Genomic DNA, 21,361 nt, shown 5'->3' on the forward strand with positions numbered 1-21,361 from the left:
CAGAGAATCTGGAGAAATCTCTGCAAGTAAGCGGCAAGGCAGAAAACCAACATTGAATGCCCGTGACCTTCGATCCCTCAGGCGGCACTGCATTAAAATCCGACATCATTCTCTAATTGATATTAAACCATTTCTTTTAGTGCATTCACCATAAAATGTATACACACTATAAAGGAAAATTAATATTTCAAATCATAAACTGAAGGTACAATTGTTCTGACAGCATCCATCCATTTTCTAAGCCACTTCTCCGTCAGGGTCACGGGGAGGTGCTGGAACCTATCCCAGCAGTCTTCGGGCGAAAGGCAGGATACACCCTGGACAGGTTGCCAGTCCATCGCAGGGCAGACAGACAGACACAGACAGTCACTCACACCTAAGGGCAATTTAGCACGTCCAATTGGCCTGAATGCATGTCTTTTGAACTGTGGGAGGAAACCAGAGAACCCGGAGGAAACCCACGCAGACACAGGGAGAACATGCAAACTCCACACAGTGAGGACCCAGGCCCTCCTCGCTGTGAGGCAACAGTGCTACCCACCACGCCACCGTGCCGCCCTGTTCTGACAGCAGTGATACATAATTATAACAAGTATTAATATTATTCAGTATAGCTACAACAAAAAATACAAATGTTATTAGAATAGTCCTCAGTATAACTATAGCTATCAACATTATTCAATATATCTACAAATAAGTATTAATGTTACTGACTTCCTACTCAGCCGTACGTTAATATGTGTTTTTTATTTAGCATTTCATTTAGCAAGTAGCATTTAGTATTTAGCTGTTATAGCTACCAAAAATATCAGTTATTCAAATATTATTCAATAAAGCTATGAAAAACAATATTTGTTTTTACATTTTAAATGAACAGCTACTAATACTTACTACTGTTATTCAATCTACAAATAACTATTAATACTCTTCAGTTAGTTGATGCTTTGTTGGTTTGCAGTGATTATAGACTAAGTATTATAGACTTTTATAGCTTTTCAAAGGTTCATCACACTCACACATCTCAATTGTAAAAGGTTTTGTAAGGAACCAAAAACAGTTCTATTATATCACTCCAGCGAAGCTGGCATGGTTGCATTTGGCTCCTTTGTTATGTGTTTCTTTCTGTGTGTCATCATCTAGTTCTTTTAAACCTTGTTATATTCATCTTAGAAGTGTGGTCCCAGGTTTGGAAGTGTTTTGGCTCACAGGCAGCTTCTGCTTTAACCTTTATTATACCTAACAGCTCTTTTGCACGTCCTCATTTATAGGCAGTGTTATAGTGATGATACAAGAACAGGATCATGTGCCTGAGGGACTTATTTTCTGAAAATGTGTCTGTGTTTCTTTGAGAAACCGATGCGTCTCACATATGTCTGCAGACAAGAAGCTTCACCTTTACCATCTGCTGCTGATATGATACTATAGAGCTGAACCCAGTCAGTCGAGGTTTAATATCATGCTTCTGTTCTGTTATTATATCCATTAACCCTGTGATCCCACCTGAGAGCTGTTTATTTTTATATTATTATCTGGATTGTTTAACCTGATAGGGGGAGCGTCAGTACCTGGAGTATTTTGTAATAGTTGAGCTATCAAGAGTCGGGGCTACTGCACAAATACAACATATGTATGATATGGATTTAAAAAGTGAAACTAATAAAAACAATTCATTTAAAATATAAAGTAAATAAGACTGTACGATTGCAACAAACATTTCAGTTCCCTGAAAAGCCATTCAGTGGATGGCTTTTGATAGGTAAAGGTTCTGTATCAAATCAAAATATTTTGAAATCAAAACAGGTGAATAAATGTTTCATAGCTTTGGACGGTTCTAGGAAACTTCTTTAATTGATATGTAAGCTTTATGTTATTAAAACTCAAAAACAGTACAGTAAACACATCACATCATTTACAAAAATCATTCTTTATAGAACCATCCATTGAAACGTTCTTGAAAGGACTAAAAGTTGTTTAATTCCATCACTTCAAAGAACCTTTTTGCCATCTTTTTTAATCACTGAAAGAATTCAGACTTTACCTTGTAAATTCAGACTTTACTGTTATCATAGAGAGGCGATGCTCCGACTGAAGCATTTACAGGGGAATACTAACTCTTTTGTAAGTCAACAGCCTGATAATTGTATAAATGTGTTTAAAATAAGCACAGTATTGAGGAGCTTAAGGATAAATAAAGACGATTGTCTATGTATAGTGATACTTTGTGTTGTATTCCATTACAGATGTTACTAGAGCTGCTGTTCTGATGAAGTGATATAGCCATTGGGTCAATAGCTACTGCAAACAACAGTGGGGATAAAGAGCATGCTGATCTCATGATATGTTTACTGTGTAAATTTGTAAAAACTGAAGCAACAGGAAATTAATATGATTAAACTAGAAGATATAAACTGGGGAAATCTTAAATTTACCAAGTGTAAAGAAGAGTAAGTTGCAAAAGAAACTGTGACCCTGATTAAATCAGTTTGATCTTCTGAAATAATTGATGAGACTTTGATCTCCAAATGCAGTGCAATAGCTTAAGTTAACATTCGTCCAAAAGTCTGTAGACTTTCCTTCTGAAATAGAGGGTATTAATAGAGAGGTTGTCTTCCCTTTAATGCAGTAACAGACTCTACTCTTATAGGAAGGCTTTACACTAGATACTGGAACATTGCTCTGAGGATTTGACTGTATTAATTCCACTATAGCATTCATGAGATCAGGTACTGATGTTGGATAATTGTTCTGGATCACAAATTTTGCTCCAGCTCACACCCAAAGGTATTGGGTGGAGCTCCATCACTCAAAAGAACATAGTTCCACTGCTCCACAGCCCAGTGCTTTATACCCCTCTAGTCGATGCTTGCCCTTGGGCATAGTGACTCTTGTGCAGCTGCTCCAGACTGTTCTATTCTATTGGTCTACACTTTTCTATGGAGATTATACAAACTGTGAGTGTACAGCTGAGCTCCACAGCAAATGGTGGCCTTAATGTAGATGAGATTAATCATTAGAAGGGCTGTTTGGATACTTTTGGACAGATAGTGTTCAGTATCTGGATATGTAAAGGACTAAGACCTGGGTGATTGTTTTTTTTTTTTTAAACATCATTTAAAAGCACCAGTTGTCCTTTACAGTATGTTAACATTTCAAGATGAATAGCCCAATAGAAATGGTCCAAGACTTCATGGAATAGACTACCGTTACATTAATATACAATAAAGTGAAGTTGTTTTATATAATAGTGATGACATGAAAGCTCACAATGGAGTTTATTGGACTCACCTTTAAATAAGAGACTCAAATCCTGGAGAGTGAAAGGATGCCTAGTGGAGAAGCAGTGTATTGGTCCCCATTTTTAAGAACAAGGGTGATGTGCAGAGCTGCAGTAACTACAGAGGTATAAAGTTGATGAGCCACACCATGAAGGTATGGGAAAGAGTTGTTGAAGCAAGGCTAAGGCGAGAGGTTCAAATCAGTGAGCAGCAGTTTGGTTTCATGCCCAGAAAGAGTACCACAGATGCAATTTTTGTGTTGAGAGTGTTGGTAGAGAAGTACAGAGAAGGTCAGAAGGAGCTACATTGTGTCTTTGTGGATCTAGAGAAGACATATGATAGGGTGCCAAGAGAGGAACTGTGGTACTGTATGAGGAAGTCAGGTGTAGCTGAAAAGTATGTTAGGTTGGTGCAGGACATGTATGAGGATTGTGAGACAGTGGTGAGGTGTGCAGTTCGAGTGACAAATGGTTTCAAGGTGAAGGTAGGGTTAAATCAGGGATCAGCTTTGAGCCCCTTCTTGTTTGCAATGGTGATGGACAGGTTGACAGATGAGGTCAGGCAGGAGGCTCCATGGACCATGATGTTTGCAGATGACATTGTAATCTGTGATGAGAGTAGAGAGCAGGTGGAAGAGAATCTGTTGAGGTGGAGGTTTGCACTGGAGAGGAGAGGAATGAAGGTCAGTAGAGATAAGATGGAATACCTGTGTGTGAATGAGAGAGAGGCAGCTGGAAAGGTGAAGATGCAAGGAGTAGAGGTGGATGACTTCAAATATCTTGGGTCAACCATCCAGAGCAATGGACAGTGCATAAAAGAGGTGAGGAAGAGGGTGCAGGCAGGATGGAGTGGGTGGAGACGGATGTCAGGGCTGATGTGTGACAGAAGGATAGCAGCAAGAGTGAAAGGGAAGGTTTACAAGACAGTAGTGCGTCCTGCTATGATGTATGGTTTGGAGACTGTGGCTCTAAAAACAGAAGGCTGAGCTGGAGGTGGCAGAGATGAAGATGCTGAGATTTTCATTGGGAGTGACAAGGATGGACAAGATTAGAAATGAGCAGATCAGAGAGAGAGTGAAGGTGGAGCAGTTTGGAGATAAAGCCAGAGAGGCCAGGTTGAGATGGTTTGGACATGTGTTGAGGAGGAATAGTGGATATATTGGGCAAAGAATGTTGGAGATGGAGCTGCCGGGTAGAAGGAGAAGAGGTAGACCTCAGAGAAGGTTTATGGATGTAGTGAAGGTGGACATGGAGATGGTTGGTGTGAAAGTAGAGGAGGCAATGGATAGGGCAAGATGGAGGCAGATGATCCGCTGTGGTGACCCCTAAAGGGAGCAGCCGAAAGAAGAAAAAGAATGAAAAAAGACAAATGTGTATGTAGAAAGAACAGTTGAACGTTTTTATGAAGCCTAATATAAAATCCATCTGGGTCATGGGATTTGGGACTTTGCTAAACTGAAGTAAGGAATTTATCTGGTCCCTGAAAATGAACAGGGGCCTGATATCAGAGAAATCAGAGAAAAATATGTCCATAGGGGCCATTTGAGCCGTCTGAATTATGCAACGATAACTAAATATTAAAAAAGCTATTATTACTGCACAAGTCATTGTCTATCATAGACATAGGAGAAGATCTGATCTGATCAGTGGGATCAGTTTAGATAAAATATTTAAAGCTTGAAAGCCTACAGGATTTATTTCATAATTCACATGCTTTCCAATTTATTATCGTCCCTACATCTTGCACCCACTGGCCACTTTGTTACGATCACCTACCTTGAGCTCGTACCGGCCCTTTTATTAGAAACCTGTATTTCAAATCACTGGCCACTTTATTGTACACACCTTCCTTGTACTTTCACCCACTGGCCACTTTATTAGAAACTTTGTGTTTCAAATCACTCGCCACCTTATTAGAAACAGCTTCTTTGTACTTCTACTCACTGGCCACTTTATTAGAAATGCCTACTTGTCCTTACAATCACTGACCACTTTATTCAAAACATGTACCTTGTGATTTCACTCACTGTCCACTTTATTAGAAACCCCTCCCTTTGCATCTACTGACTGGCCACTTTATGTGCTCCACCTACGTTTTAGCTCTGCTTATAGGTGTACAACTACAGACTGTAGCCCATCTATTGCTGCATAGTTTATAAGTCCCATCTACCCCAATCAGCATTGATCAATTTTATTGGTCAGTTTCTGTTCACAGTATGAGCAGCTCTATGATTAAAAAATCACTATTAATGAAGGGCCAGAGGACATGGGTGTGTCAACACACCGGCTACAGAACTACATTAGAAGAGTTCCCTTTTTTTACTTTTGATTTTTATCCTCTATTTAATCATCTCTAATTCCACCCTCTAGTTAGGACTCCCCCAAACACACGATGCCATCAATGTTAGGAAAGTGAAGGCTAGCGCAGGCTTCCTCCAAGACCTGTGAAACCAGCCACCGCTTCTTTTTGAACTGCTGCTCATGCAACATCACAGAACCGCTGAACGCGCTCAGAGGAAAGCGTCAACTGCCAGATCTGTTACGTCAGCTAACAGACGCCTGCACTGACTAGCATCACGTTGAGTGATGGGGCAGAGGGGGACCATCCTACCCACCCAGAGAGAGAGCGAGGCCAATTGTGCTCTCTTGGACTCCCGGCTACGGATGGCTATAGCATCACCAGGGATCGAACTTGCGATCTCCTGATGACAGGGCCAACACTTAGATGGCTGTGCCACTCGGGAGAGTTTCTGATAAAGTGGACAAGGAGTTTCCATTGTTTACTTCTTTTCCTCACAGATAAAGCACAGCTTGGTTACACATGTTGAGTTTTTAACCCACCATGAAATGTCACATTGTAGTCATTAGCATTTCCCTGACTGCTCATGTTGTGTGGTATATACGTGGTCTGAAGGGTTAGCATGTGGCCTTTGTCAGGCAGATTTGATGTTGAGTCATGAGAGCGGATCGTACAGTGTATCAGCATGCGATGGTGAAAGGAAAATGTCAGAGAGAGGAAAATGGAGCTGAAGAGCCTTTAGCAGCGACAGGGGCTGTCAGAGCTCTCCACAGTAACATAGACGCTTCAAAACACTGCATGTGCATTAGAGTGTAGACAACAACTATGAAGTGAAGTAACTGGGATTTTGTGACCATTTCAGACTTTCACTGAGACCTTTCTGCATGTGATTTACATGATCATTTTGTCATAGAAGGAGAGAAAGGAGAAAAATGAAAAAGACAACGGAAAGAATTAGAGAGAAGAGACAGTAAAAACAAGAGAAGGAAAAGGGAACAAGAAAACAGGAAAATGGCAACAGTGGTATAAAAATAAGAAAGAAAGAAAGAAAGAAAGAAAGAAATTAAGAAAGAAAGAAAAAAATAAAGTAGAGGAATAGACCAAAAAGGTAAACTAACACCAAAAGACAAGTAAAAGAAAGAAAAAGAACAAAAGTGAAAGGAGATTAAAATGTCAAAGGAAAAGGAGAAAAAAAACGTGAAGAGGTAGAGTAGAAAAAAGAGAGGCAAATGAAAGACAAAACAGAAAGAAAGAGAAAGAGAACAATACAGAAGAAAATCGTTGAAAAGAAGAAAGAAATAAAAAAAAGAGTAAAAAGAGAAAATGGAAAAAATAAAAAGAGAAGAAAATTAGCTTTTCCCACTATGCCTCTGTCCACTGGCTGTGGTGCTGAATCTCAGAGAAGATAGGGAGAAAGAAGAAATTGAAAAAGAAAGAAAGAAAGAAAGAAAGAAAGAAAGAAAGAAAGAAAGAAAGAAAGAAAGAAAGAAAGAAAGAAAGAAAGAAAGAAAGAAAGAAAGAAAGAAATGAAGTACGAAAAAGAAAGGATACTAATGAGAAAGAGAAAGATCAAGAAGAAAAATTAGACAAGGTTCTTTTCTAGATTAGGACCTAAGCTTTTTTCCCCGGGTGACTCGTCGTTCACTGAATCTCAGTCTAAAGCTCACGGTCTGCCTTTTAATCACATCACTCAAACCAGACTGGCTTAATCATTCAGTAGCTTTTACTACCCTCAATTGATTTGTGTGTTAAATGTGTCGAGATGTGTTTCGATTAGCTGTGCACTAATCTGTAAACGTTAAAAACATTGACTAGACCAGTGAGATCAATTCTTATGGGATTAATATATCATGATGCCAGACTGTTATGGAGCAAGACTTTTCAATTACAGGCTTTATTTCAGAGGCGTAAACTTTCAGATTCCATCTACACGATGATTGTTTTCAGTTTACTTATAATTGCCAATAACTATATTGATGTACTTCATTCATACCAGTAGATGTGAATTATACATTAAATCTAGTAAATTAAATGCTTTCATTTATTTTAGCAAACTTGTACTAGTACTATATTATTTGTATGTAGTATGTTACCTTATGGGGCGGCACGGTGGCGTGGTGGGTAGCGCTGTCGCCTCATAGCGAGGAGGGCCTGGGTTCGATTCCCTGGCCGGGTGACCAGGGTCCTCTCTGTGTGGAGTTTGCACGTTCTCCCCGTGTCTGTATGGGTTTCCTCCGGGTTCTCCGGTTTCCTCCCACAGTCCAAAGACATGCAGTCAGGCCAATTGGACGTGCTACATTGCCCCTAGGTGTGAGTGACTGTGTCTGTCTGTCTGCCCTGCGATGGACTGGCGACCCATCCAGGGTGTATCCTGCCTTCCGCCCGATGACTGCTGGGATAGGCTCCAGCACCCCCCCGCGACCCTGACGGAGAAGCGGCTTAGAAAATGGATGGATGGATGGATGGATGGATGGACATTATGATATGTAATATAGTCCATTAAACTATACTTGTCATTACATTACAGGGTTTAATTACAGATTACAAAAAAAATCTGGTACATTAGCTATGTTTTTATATCAACTTAGCTATGTCATTAACGTTAGCTGACTTAGATAAGTTGGCTAATTAAGTGTCCTCCATTTTTGTATACTGTATGCTTCTGGTACCGCCAAGGTTGGGATGTAACAGAATACAAGTATTGGATATACATATTCAGAATGGACGAATTTAGTTACATTTTGTAGAGGCAGTTGTGGCATGCGCTGCCCCCGGCCCCGACGCTGATGGAGGGGGCGGAGCACAAAGCCCGAGCTCCCCGGATGGACGCAAATCATGAGAGTGACGGCGGGAGGAGGAGGAGGACGAGGACGCTGGTGCCGCAACGAGAGGCACTAGATGAAGGAGCGAGTCCCGAGCCCCGCCCCCTGGGCCCCGCCCCTTGTTACGATGGCGAGCTCTCTCGGCTCCGGTGCTCATAAGTGTGAGCACCTTTAAAAAGAGCTGAGGGGGAAGAGAGAGAGAGAGAGAGAGAGAGAGAGAGAGAGAGAGAGAGAGGGGGACAAGCTGCAGTAAGAGACTGACAGAGCTGAAAAGCTCGGTGAAGAGACTGAAAAGTCTAGCTAGCTAGTTGAATCCACTGAAAAGTGGCCAGCATAGCGTTGGTTTTGTTTGGTCTGTGTTTATGGTGTACAAAGTAAAGATATGAATGCTGCAAACATGCCAACAGACTTACCTTTCAAATTTATAGAATACTTACATACTAAATAAATAATATATAAAATATATATTTACCATAAATCTACCAAATAAGTACAATCAATGTTTGTTTACTAACTATTTTCAAATCATTGTGTGTAAAAACAGCTTCTTTATAGTTACTGATGCTTCTGCTAAAGCCTGAGTAGACTGATAAACCAATGTGATGAGCCCTTTATTGAGTGTTACAGCGGGAGTGTTACAACTCCCTTAAAGGATGCTGGAACCGAGCAATGTCTTCAGTAGTGGACATGTATATGAGTGTTAAGCTTTAGCATTGGTGATGAGTAACATACACATAATACGTGTCAAATATATATATATAGATATGTTTCCACTCAAGACATCTCAAAGGTTTACTGAGCTACTGCATTTGAACAGTTGCTTGTTGCGATGATGAGGAGTAAATCTCCTTTGAATTGAATTGAACTGACTGCTCATCTGTTGATGCACAGTTTGTGTTGTTTATCCTCTAGCCCTTCAACAATGGTCAGTTTCTTTTGGCTGGATATTTTTGGATAGTTTTGTGGGGTTTTTTTTAGATTTAGAGATCTCTGATCACAGTTATATCATTTTTTAATTTAGTCAGTACAGCAGTCTGCGGTGTTTCCATCATTTAGCTGCTTCTTTTCTTCATTTGAACTCATCTGTCTAATGTGCCTCAGTGAATAGCTGCTCCATTTAAGACTCATTTGGAGGAGATGTGTGTTTTTTGAGATGGTTTTATTTGCATGAAGCCTGTTGGTTTGGCATTAATTTAATTGTCCAGTAGGTGGTCAGTGGTGTATGATAAATCAGCCTAAATGAGGAGAAATTGTCCAGCATTAATGTTCCCTGCGTCCAGCATACGAGTCTGGAAATGAAGTCAGGAAGTTAAATAATGAAGAGTGACATCCAGTACATCTGCAGGCAAATAAAGTATAATCTACTTAGAGAGAGAGAGAGAGAGAGAGAGAAAGAGAGAGAGAGAGAGAGAGAGAGCGAGAGCGAGAGCGAGAGAGAGAGAGAGAGGTGGACAGAAAGAGGGACATAGAGAGGGACAGAGAGAGGCAGAGAGAGAGATGCAGAGAAAGAGAAAGAGAGAGATAGTGAAAGACAGAGAGAGAGATGCAGAGAGAGAGATGCAGAGAGAGAGATGCAGAGAAAGATAAAGAGAGAGAGAGAGAGGCAGAGAGAGAGATGCAGAGAAAGAGAAAGATAGTAAAAGAGAGCATGAGAGAGAGATGCAGAGAAAGAGAGAGATAGTGAAAGAGAGAGAGAGGGACAGAGAGAGGCAGAGAAAGAGAAAGAGAGAGAGGCAGAGAGAGATGCAGAGAAAGAGAAAGAGAGTGATAGTGAAAGAGAGAATGAGAGAGAGAGAGAGAGAGAGAGGGACAGAATGAGACAGAGAAAGAAAGAATGCGGTCAATACAGGTCATCACTGTATATAATCAGGCTGTAATCAGTTTCTGTGTAAAGACGAATGAAGCTGCACTGTTATTATTCTGACACAGATCTGTTTCATATCCTAAATATTCAACTCTACTGTCAGAGGTTTACTGAGTTAAAGCCTTTGTTATCATAACTGTTAGCTTACCTACCAGGCTGAATGTTACAGTCATAGCACTGAGACGGAGGGATTTCTGTCTCCATCCATACAGACATAGATAGGTTTTTAAAGTGCACAATACAATATTAATAGTATTAAGCCGTGTGTAATTACCAGGCTCCATTGCTATTAAAGTGCATTAATTCTCTAGAGCACAAACCCACTTCTGCCTACTATTTAATTTGTATGGACTTTTCACTGTACGCCTCTTTGTGTGGACATTCAGACACAGTAATTTAATTCTCCTCTTTTTTTAAAAATAAAATAGAAAAAATCTGTGGTATTTAAGTCTGTGTTAATTAATGGAGAACATAGTGGCTCACTTTACAGTTTTGCCTCCAGGCCCCTGGCAGCCTGTTATTCCAGACATCTCTAATTGAATGTTCAGATTAGGGCAACATTTTGCGTGTAGTGCTGGGAAGCGTTTCCTGTTGATAAATGTGGACTGACCTGTGTACTGCTGTTTAGACTGGTTTGTTTGCTATGATTTATCTGGACAGCATATTGTCTATATTAAATATTGAGTACTTCAGAACAGTTTAAATGTAATGTGTGACCAGAAAGAGTGCAGTTTTACTTGGGTAGATGCAGAGAGGAGTCAGAAACCAGGCATGGGTCAAATCCAGGAAAATCAGCAGAACAAGAAGGGCAACCGTTACCGATAAGGGCAAGGCAAGGCAGAATCCAAAAAACAGGTGAAGAGTCAGAACCAAATAACAAACCAACCAGGCAATGGTATAAAAAGGGAGAGTCCAAAATCAGGGTAAAGAGTAAAACTGGCAGGAAGTCCATACATGGTCAAAATCAACACAGGAAACTGCTCAGTAAGTCTCACAGAGGAACACAATACTAAACCAAAGCCTGGGCTTTTATACTACTCTAACCCCTCACATGACACTAACACACAGCTGTGGATGATCAGAATTCAGGCGACTTAGATCGCTGATAGGATGATGGTGCCATGTCTGTAGTCAGGTGACCTTGCAGAGGATCTTGGGAAATGGAGTCCAAGTCAGAAAATAAGAGGGAAGGAAACAGCTCCTCCTCATGAGTCTACAACGGATTCTGGAAATTGCAGTTCCGTATGCGGACTGGTTGCAAGCGTGACGTTAAAGGGCACATATTCTACATGTCTTCTGCATTTCTTTTCACTTGTGATGTTTGTGTGGGTTTATGTTTCAAAAACATAATAATTTATTTTTTACATGACCATTTTCCAACTTCCTTTTTCTCTTCGAAAGAAGCAGCCTGTTTTTGTTACTATCACTGAAATATGTAAATGAGCTCTGTTTTAATTGGCTGTCCTCTATTGTGTCTTGTTCAAAAATCAGTGAAACATTCATTATACCTTCACTGTGAATAAGTGGAGTTAAACTGCTGCTGGATGAATGGGTGGGGCTAAAGTGCTATAGATGAGTGAGTGTAGCTAAACTGCTATAGGGTCAATACAACTTCAAAATAATGTGCCATTAATTTAAAAAAAGACTCAAGACTCACTTCAGCCTCACAAATCAGAGACTCGAGACTCAATTCAGACTTGCACATCAGACATTTGGATTGAACTCACAATTCAGACACTCAACTCAGACTTGCACCCAGAGACTCAGGAATGAACTCAAATTCTCTCCACAGAAGCTCATGACTTGATTCATATTTACACCTCAGAAACTTGATGCAGACTTCAACCTAGAACCTAGCAATTTGACTCAAAATCACACCACAGAGACGAGAGTCAACTCAGACTCCTACCTTGACTGACCTAGACTTGACTGAGGCTTGAACCCAGAGAATCTTACTGACACCTCAGAGACTCGAGACTTAACTCAGACTTGCTACCAGTTACTTGGATCAGACTCACACCTTGGTGAGTTGAGACTTGCCTCTGACACGTATCCAGAGATTCAAGACTTGACTCAGACTCACATTCAGAGATTTAAGACTTGCCTTGCATGAATCAACTTCTCTGCTCTCTGCCTTGAATGTCTTGAGAAGTGCAGAAAGCCAGAGTGTAATTTGCACACAGATGTATGTGTTCTTGTGATGATATGTATGAGTTTCTAGGAGTTACGTTATTGAAATTCAGCACAGAATGTGGAGAAAAACATGATCAGAAAAAGTTTTGCATCTCGTCTGTCTGGAAAAAGATTTAACTACTCTCTCTCTCTCTCTCTCTCTCTCTCTCTCTCTCTCTCTCTGTAGTAATCAGAAAAGAAGAAGCAGCGAAGCTGAACGCAGAGGACATTCTGTAGATTATGTAAGTGCCTTCTATGAAAACCTCCTCACCACAATCCAATTAACATCATAGCAAATTCAATACATTCAAGACAGCTGTGACAAGCTTATTTTTCCTTTCAATTTAAAATTGATACTTATAGCAAGAAAGATATAGAAAGTCAAAGAGAAAGAAAGAAAGACACAAACAAATTAACAAAACAAACAAATAAACAAAGTGTGAGAAAAGAAAAAAAGAGCAGAAAAGGAAGAATTACCAAAGGAAATAATAGAAGAAAAAGAGAAACAAAGAGAATGAGACAGAGAAAGAAAGAATGCGGTCATTACAGGTCATCACTGTATATAATCTGTATCAGTTTCTGTATAAAGACAAATGAAGCTGCACTGTTATTATTCTGACACAGATCTGTGTCATATCCTACATATTCAGCTCTACTGTCAGATGTTTATGGAATTACAGCCTTTGTTATCAGAGCTTACCTACCAGGCTGAATGTTACAGTCATAGCCAGAGTCAAAATATCTTTGCTGACAAAATAAAACCTCATGTATCCAAAATGGGAACTTTACAGTAGAAGAAAAACATTCTTAACTTGTAATGGAAATTAATGCAACATGATAGTTTGCTACTACAAGAGCTAACATTAGATAGATACAATCTTATTAATATAGCAAATGCAGTAGATCCCATTCCCAAATGCAGAACTATCCCAGAATAATATGTGCAAGCTAATAGCTAGCTAAGCAGTGTTGATACCCACTTGTGCTCTCATTTTATTTGAGGCAATAGACTATAGGTAGCTTTATTTGGCTGTCGATTTTCAAGACAGCTAGGTCCAGCTAACATACACTAATATCACTGAGTATGCCTTTAACTTTTTAATCCTGTGGCCAAAGCATATATCTTTAAAACTATTCTTTTCTGTAATTATTGTGATATTTCAATGCTGTTGTCACGTTCATTTTAGTATGTAAAGAACACAATCTGAAATATTGATATTCACAGATTTAGGGAAGAGTGCAGGATATTCCTATAGCAGCTTTATTTCTGAATTTTCAGCAATCAGACAAATATTTCTCCAGATTCAACCTGAAGACTGTTTTAAAAACACTGAAGTAACCCTTTCAGTGAAAATATTTTTGAGGGTATAAAACAAACTAATTCATAAGAATATGATGTTAATCATCCTCACAGTGGCTGTGATTTAGCACCATTGTGAAGCATGTAAATCACTAGCAGGCTAGTGCATCCTCCACTTAGCAGGTTATGTTCGTTCAGGTATGGTCTATATCCCACCTTATAAATTCAAAACATTTTTAAAGACAGATTAATCAAAAAATGTACTTTCATTCAAATAAAATATATTTAATTTCACTGTTCTGATATTTTCTGTTGCTATTCTGTTTCAAAATAATGGAATTTGGTGAATACAATGTTTATTTAGCTTGGGAAGCTTGTCTGGTTCAGTAAATAAATGTGTTTTATTTCGATTTGCCAGAATGGTGACTGTTACAGCTAGCCCCACTGTCTGTCACAGCTAACTACACTTATGGGCTTAGCTAGAATGTCTACACTCACTCCGCTTTCAGCTATAGTGTCTATAAACAGTGTGTGCTGGAGACATAGTTTCGTGACACTTTATTTTCAGTGGTCCTTTTTAGATGAAAGACTCTCAACAGACTCTCAGTAACATGTCAAAAACATATGAGCTTTAGCATTAGGTTTTGGGTTGAGGTTAAGGTCAGGGCTAGGATTAGGGCCAGGGTTGGGGTTAAGGTTGGGTAGGTTAGGTTTTGTGTAATGGAATTAACAATACATCTACTTAATGTAAGTAATGTATCAACAGCACATCTACAAGGTACCTCAGTGTATTCAGATGCTGCACTACTGCTATTTCACAGATGTGTTGATGTGTTATTGATAATCCCTTAAGTGTTTATTAATCATCTACAAAGGCCCACTCCAAATAAAGCATTACACTTTATGCATAAAGCATTAAGTTTATGTTTTCATTTGTAGCAGGTTATTTGTGTAGGTTTCATGTACAAAAAGATAAATCTTGCTCAAATATATTAAAATTGAGCTAAAACTGAAATGTGATGTGTTGTGCTTCCCTCGCCACTGTTCAATATTCATTATTCTAATGAAAATTGTGTCCTGAATGTGGTACACACTCTCTTAGAAACTATAACAGTGCATCCAACATTAAAGGCAGCATAGAGCTCTATGATACAGTGATAAGAAACACAATAGAACACAGAAATGTCCAATTCCATATGCTGATCCATTTTATTGACCAACTTGGACATGCAGACACCAACTACTCTGGGGACAGATTTTAAACAGTAAAGGAAGACAAACACAAACACAACAAATGGATCACTGGGGATATGCAATGGAAGACTTTTCTAAGATCATAGAGAAGGATAAGAAGGCAGTGAGCTGTATGATCTCTGGGGAGAGAAAAAGTTTCTGTTCAATAAGCAGAGAGTATATTGCTCTGGGACGGTAAACAGAACTCCTATTCCCTCCGGTGTGGATACACTATATACTAATATACAGTAAGTGTTGTCAGACGTGAACAGCGTGTGTTTTTCTCCCTCTCTCATGATGGATCCTTCTGTCTCTGTCGCATTTGTCACCTGTGATTTATACTCTAACTCAAACACTGTATAAAAAAGAAAAACCTAAACTGCACAGTCGCATCCCATTAGCAGCAGTATTAATTACTCATTAAGCTCTAATCCAACCTCTTACCCACACAGTACTGTGAGAAAACCCAGCTCCACATTCAATATTGTGCAACCACTAAATTTCAACTCCTGATAAGACTAATTTGTTGGTATTTTTTCCAATTACATTTTTAAAAGGTCCGTTTGATTTCTTTTAAAGTGAGGTCAAATCTCAAATATTATGAAATAAAAGTTGAATTAACATCAAATATACATATTTCACATATTTTTACATGCATTAAAAGGTAGTGTTTTTGCCCTCCCCTGTAAAGTTTCTATTTCAGATATCCTTGTTTTCTTATTGGACAGCAACAATATATCTGACTACATGAGCCAGGTTTGTTGGATCTGAACTCTCCAGGGTGGTAGATCTCCAGGACCAGGACTGAGCACCCCTGTTTTAAAGTACGCTTTAAATTTCATTTCATTTCATTTATATTTCTATGTAGATCCATCACTAAAATAATGGAACTTCTGTAAATTCATAATAGTATAAACATTTTAATGCAAAAATGGTTAAAAATCATTGCATCCACACTCTGAATCTCCAGTGCTGCTAGCTTGTAACTCAGCCCAAAGCCTAAAGCTTTGTTTTGGTGGCAGTGTATTATCACTGATTCCATTCCTACTTTAATCCTCTTAGATTTCTCCCCGTGATAATCCACATTGCCTCCTGGCATAACTGCTACAGTGCTGCGCTCATGTAGGAAAGAGACGAGAGGCCAATCTGAGCCATTGGGTCAGTTGGAAGAGGTTACAGGTCAATGTAGCAGCTGTAAGCCTGACCAGCTAATTTAGCTAACACATAGATGATCCCAGGACCCACAGTGCCAGTATAATCCAGAAGGATTTGAGAGGTCTTATCTTCTACCAGCTTGTATATATCTTCTATACTCTCCCTGGCTACTTTCTCAGAAGCTCCTCTTTTGCAGCTCCATCTCGGTGGTGTACAGTAAGAGACTATAGCTCATTTGATTTTCTATTGATATTAGCCTGTTTCACAATACGCTGCCCAATAGCCCTCAGAATGCACTGCACTGCACTGTGCACTCTTACTCTCCAACCCCAACAACAATCTATGGGACAGCAGTTACACGTCAATTCTACACAATTCCACACCAGTCATCACCAAAAACCAACACAGCTGCATTTCAGCAATATAAACACTTAACGTCAACTCAGCGGCTCAGAAATTGAGCTTACTGAACTTGCAGCAAAAGAAAAGTTATAATACATATAACAGTATATATAACTCATATAATATATATATATATATATATATATAATTCATAACATTAATTAAAAATGAAAGAAACCATTTTTTTCTGGTCCATGGATTTGTTGAGATGTGTTTTATATGTGCCCTTTATTGGTTGAGTTTGACACCCCTGCTCTAGCTCATCATCAACAGTCAGTTTCTGAGCACAGGGCCACTCTTGGCTGAATGCTTTTGGGTGGTGGGCCCCTCTCAACCAAGCAGTGACACTGATGTGTGAAAACCCTAGAAAGTGAGTGGACGTGCAAGGTAGTGGTTTCAAATAAAGTAGACAGTAAGTAGAAGCACAAGGTAGTTTCTTATAAAATCCCCAATGAGTCGATGCACAAGGTAAATTCTAATAGTGAGTAGAGGTACAAGGTAGGCTTTTTCAAAAAATGGACAGTGAGTGTAAAGAGCTATAATATCTTTCACATATTTTCTTTAAATGCTTTTTACAGCATTAGGCTACCTCTTTATGGAGCATAACCTATGGGAAATAACTCATATGTGGAAGAATGATGGGCTCAACTGTGTGACACCGTAGACGTGGGTTGATGTTTTCATTAATTGTTTCCCCGGTGATAGATGGCAATCGTTCCTTGTTCTGAAAGGGAGCTGTCAGAAATGCAGCAGGGAAGCGAGGTCACCTTGTTTTGAGCTTCCCTGACGACCAGCTAGATTGACAAGCCGCTCAGCCAGTTACTGCTACTCAGGAGTCCCGTGAGGTGGGAGGGGCTGGAGAGGGATTGTTATGCAAAGCAGAGAGAGTCCATAGAGAACAATCAGAGAAGTGGAGGGGAAATCAGCCCCATCTGTGCATCACCTTTTTTCCCCAAACACTGTTGGAAGACACAGTTGTACAGAAATTAAAGTTTTAATGAGAAACTGAACTTTTCTGGCTTTTATGAAATGCACTATTCACTTCCGAGTCCATACAGTCCATATATAGAAACTGAGCTGCATTAACAGCCCATTTTGAATTCACTGTTTTTGTGATGTCACAAAACAAACACATGTACATACATAATATAGGCACCTACTCAGTTACAGTAGTTGAGCCCTGCCCATTTACATTGATGTCATAAGAAGTGTTGCAACCCTACTTTTGAAATGAGGTACTATACAGGGCAGCCAATTAGAACAGAGCTTGTTAACATACATCTGGCCTACAGCCTAATATAAAGGCCTGTTTACTCCTAATGAATAATGAGAGGTTGGAAAACAGTCAGGCAAAAATGAACCATGACAGTTTTGCTGCATAAAAGCATGCAAATGTCATAAGTGGACTTCAGGGAAAAAATAAAACTCAAGAATAATATATGATATGGGGCCTTTACACCCAAAGCAGCTTCAAGCTAATAATGAAAATTGTACAGAGGGAATATCTGTGGCTCTTCAGGAGCTTTTTGAAGGGATTAGCTTAGAGCTTGTCACTATAACAAGCAGTAGCTCCTCTTCAGAGTACATTAGGGGCACTTTTGTGTGAGCTTTTAGGGTGCTCCTTCAGCAGAGGACTCCATACCCTTCTCCATTTCATTCTCTCTTTCTCTCTCTCTCTCTCTCTCTCTCTCTCTCTCTCTCTCTCTCTCTCTCTCTCATATTACCTCAACTAAACAAGCTTGCTCGTTCTCTCCACAGATAAGGCTATTTTTTATCCACCCCTGTTTCCCCGTCTAAAGGGACAGGCTATGCCCAATGTTCCTCTTTTAATCTTCCACATTATACTATTTCATTTCCCCTCTAATTCCTTAATCAGCGCGGCCACAGCACCGATACGACTGCAGTTACACCAGAAGCAATTTCACATCTCCGATGCGCCGCTCGATTTCTAGCCCCGCGAATTTCGCAATTGTTCTGTTAATAAGCCATCGAGGATGTATCACCGCTTCCATCACTTAGACCGAAATGAATAACTAATGCATCCATCAAGGGACATTATCTGAAGATTAGAGTATGGAGAGAACGCAGGAACCTTTGTGTCTTCTCCACTGCAGAGATGATCTCTTCTGCACTAGCACAGGCATGTGTAGCATGGTTATACAGTAAGAGTTTGCATTTTGGAGCTTGAGATGAAACGAGCAGCTTACAAATAATCACCCCAGCAGAATTACTCAGATAATATGCGTGCTGTGACTTTCAGGGAATGCCTAAAGCCACAATCCTCAGCTCCTCAGAAAGGTGTTGTTTATTGAAGAACAATGTTTAGTGGGGAATGAAGGTTTTTGGTGAAGAATGATGATGTTCACTGAAGAATAACGGTGTTTTTTGGAGAATGTTGGTATTTGTTGGAGTATGTTGGTGTTTGGTAAAGAATGATGGTTTGGAGAATGTTGGTATTTGTTGGAGAATGTTCTTGTTTGTTTAAGGATAGTGTTTGATAGAGAATGGCGGTGTTGGAGAATAATGGTGTTTGTTGGAGAATAATGATGTTGAGTGGATAATGGTGGTGTCTTGTGGAGAACAGACAGGTTTGATAGGGAATGGGGTGTTGGAGAATGATAGTGTTTGGTGGAGAATGATGGTGTTTGTTGGAGAACAGTCTTGTTTGTTGAAGAACCGTGTTTGTGTGAGTATTTTGGTGTTGTAGAATGTAGGTGTTTGATAGAAAATGATGGTGTTTGTTGGAAATTAATGATGTTGGGTGGAGAATGGTGGTGTGTTGTGATGATGTCTACCTTTATTTCATTGCATTATTGCTATTACTACTAGTAGTAAAAGTAGTAGCAGCACTTTTAGAAATGGTAGCAGTAGTATACCTTTAGGAACTATGGATCTGTTGGTGCTTTCTATCCATCTATCAAATAAACATAGTTTTTGGGGGGTTCATTTATTTTTCAAGCAGGTAAGTGTGTATTCTAAATGTGCACATGTCTGATCTGTAGGAGACTAATTATTTATCTGGTGATTCTGAGTATGAAACAGACAGAAGCAGAGCTCTGCTGGTGTCAGAGGAATGATTTACTGCTGTGAGTAATTAGATCAGAAATCCAGTCTTGTTGCTGATGATGATACTCCAGTAGTGTGTCTGATTTCACCGGTTCCATCTGATCCTGAACTCAGCTCAGCTGACAGCTCGCTCTACACAATAATTCAATTTCTGCCCAGTGCCTCTAAGCCCTGGCAGGCAGACATTTTGAGATGCACTATAGCCATTGAACTGTAAGGTGTGTGTTTGTACCTGTGTGTGTGTGTGTGTGTGTGTGTGTGTGTGTGTGTGTGTGTGTGTGTGTGTGTGTGTGTGTCATCTCTGTGTCGTGATCTCTATCCACACAGAAACAGGCCAGCCCTGCGGGGAGGCTTTACAGCAGATTGTGCACACGCATGAACACTGATGGGCACACACACATGCAGACGGAGGCTACATACACAAACAAGCACACACACAGACACACTCAAAGCAGGCACAGTACACACCAGATACATACAGTATAGTGTCAATACTATCTATAATATAATATAATATAATACTGTCAATAAAATATATTTTATTGATATTTTGGAAGATAATTTTAGCTGTAAGTAAATATACCAATAAGTGTATAATTTATATAATCATCATAGTATACACATCATGCATAGCTTACATACATACACACACTTAGACACATACACATCTGGACAATACACGTCTCCAAAATAGTACAGTCTTAAAAAAGACAGCTCTTTAAGAGTTCTTTAGTAAAGACAGTATTTTTATACAGAACCATGATCACTCAAAGAATGATTTTCATGCTTAAATGGTCCTTTGCATGGTGTAATCGTTCTTAAGATTTATGTAGAATGTGTTGTATATGGTTCTTTATAGGACCTAGAAGGGTTCTGCTTTTGGTGTTATATAGAACCCTTTTTTCCTGACAGATTGTAATACACTACAGGAAATGTAGGAAGTAAATGGGAATTAGAAATGGGAAGCTGCATTCTGTAAAGCTTATCTCACAACAATAGCTATAAAAGGACACATAAATAGGCGGAGCATGGACAGGTCGATTTTACACTCAGCAGGCGAAGAGCAGAATCTCAGAATTCAGTGAGCGTACAAACAGGTTAGGGCTGTATCTGAGTCACTGCTCCAGATGTGGAGTCCTAAAGAAGCTCTCAGTCTTCACGCTCTCCAAGCTGAACCTCAGAGAGAAAGCGGAGGATGACTCACGAACTGTTTTATCTATTCGGTGTGTGTGGAGGCCACTCCATGCTGGCTTTGCTCGTGATGAATGCCAAGCAGCCTCGGGGGGCTTTGAAGTCAGATGCTAGCATTGATCTGTGGAGCTGTCCATCATCTAGGCCTGCAGATTACTGTCCACCACCAACAACAACAACAGCAGCTAAACCAGCACTCAGCCAAACACAGATTTTTGGAAAGACTGGAGGTTGGGTGTGCAGAGTTGTTTTATTTGGATCATTCCATTCAAAGGAGTCAGAATTTGTAGCCAAGGTCAGGCAGGGGCAATGCAGGTATAACTGGAAATCCTGACATCTCTGAGAAGTATGTTTTTAGGAGTTAAAAATCTGTTAATGTAGCCCAAAAAGGAAATTAGCATATAGCATATTTATAAATCTTCATGTAGATGGCAGCTAGTATTGAAGTGACACTGGAAAAAAAAAAAAAAAAAAAAAAAAAAAAAAATGCATAACTACAATTAACCCAGATACTATTAAAAAAGGAAAAACAAAAATGACTCGGGACAAACTAAAACAAACACATGATCTCATGAAATACAAA

At 39.6% G+C, this 21,361-nt stretch overlaps 1 protein-coding gene across 2 annotated transcripts in view; it reads left to right on the forward strand.

The window, feature by feature from the left end:
- syt1a (synaptotagmin Ia) overlaps positions 1-21,361 on the forward strand; it is a 393,465-nt gene that overhangs the window by 133,051 nt on the left and 239,053 nt on the right. For both annotated transcript variants that reach the window (XM_017709110.2, XM_017709112.2), the window contains exon 3: positions 12,619-12,673. The gene's annotated coding sequence lies outside the window, so the exon portion shown is untranslated. The remainder of the gene's footprint in view (positions 1-12,618; positions 12,674-21,361) is intronic.

The sequence above is a fragment of the Pygocentrus nattereri genome, chromosome 1 (assembly GCF_015220715.1).
Source record: "Pygocentrus nattereri isolate fPygNat1 chromosome 1, fPygNat1.pri, whole genome shotgun sequence".
In the NCBI taxonomy this organism is placed as follows: Eukaryota; Metazoa; Chordata; class Actinopteri; order Characiformes; family Serrasalmidae; genus Pygocentrus; species Pygocentrus nattereri.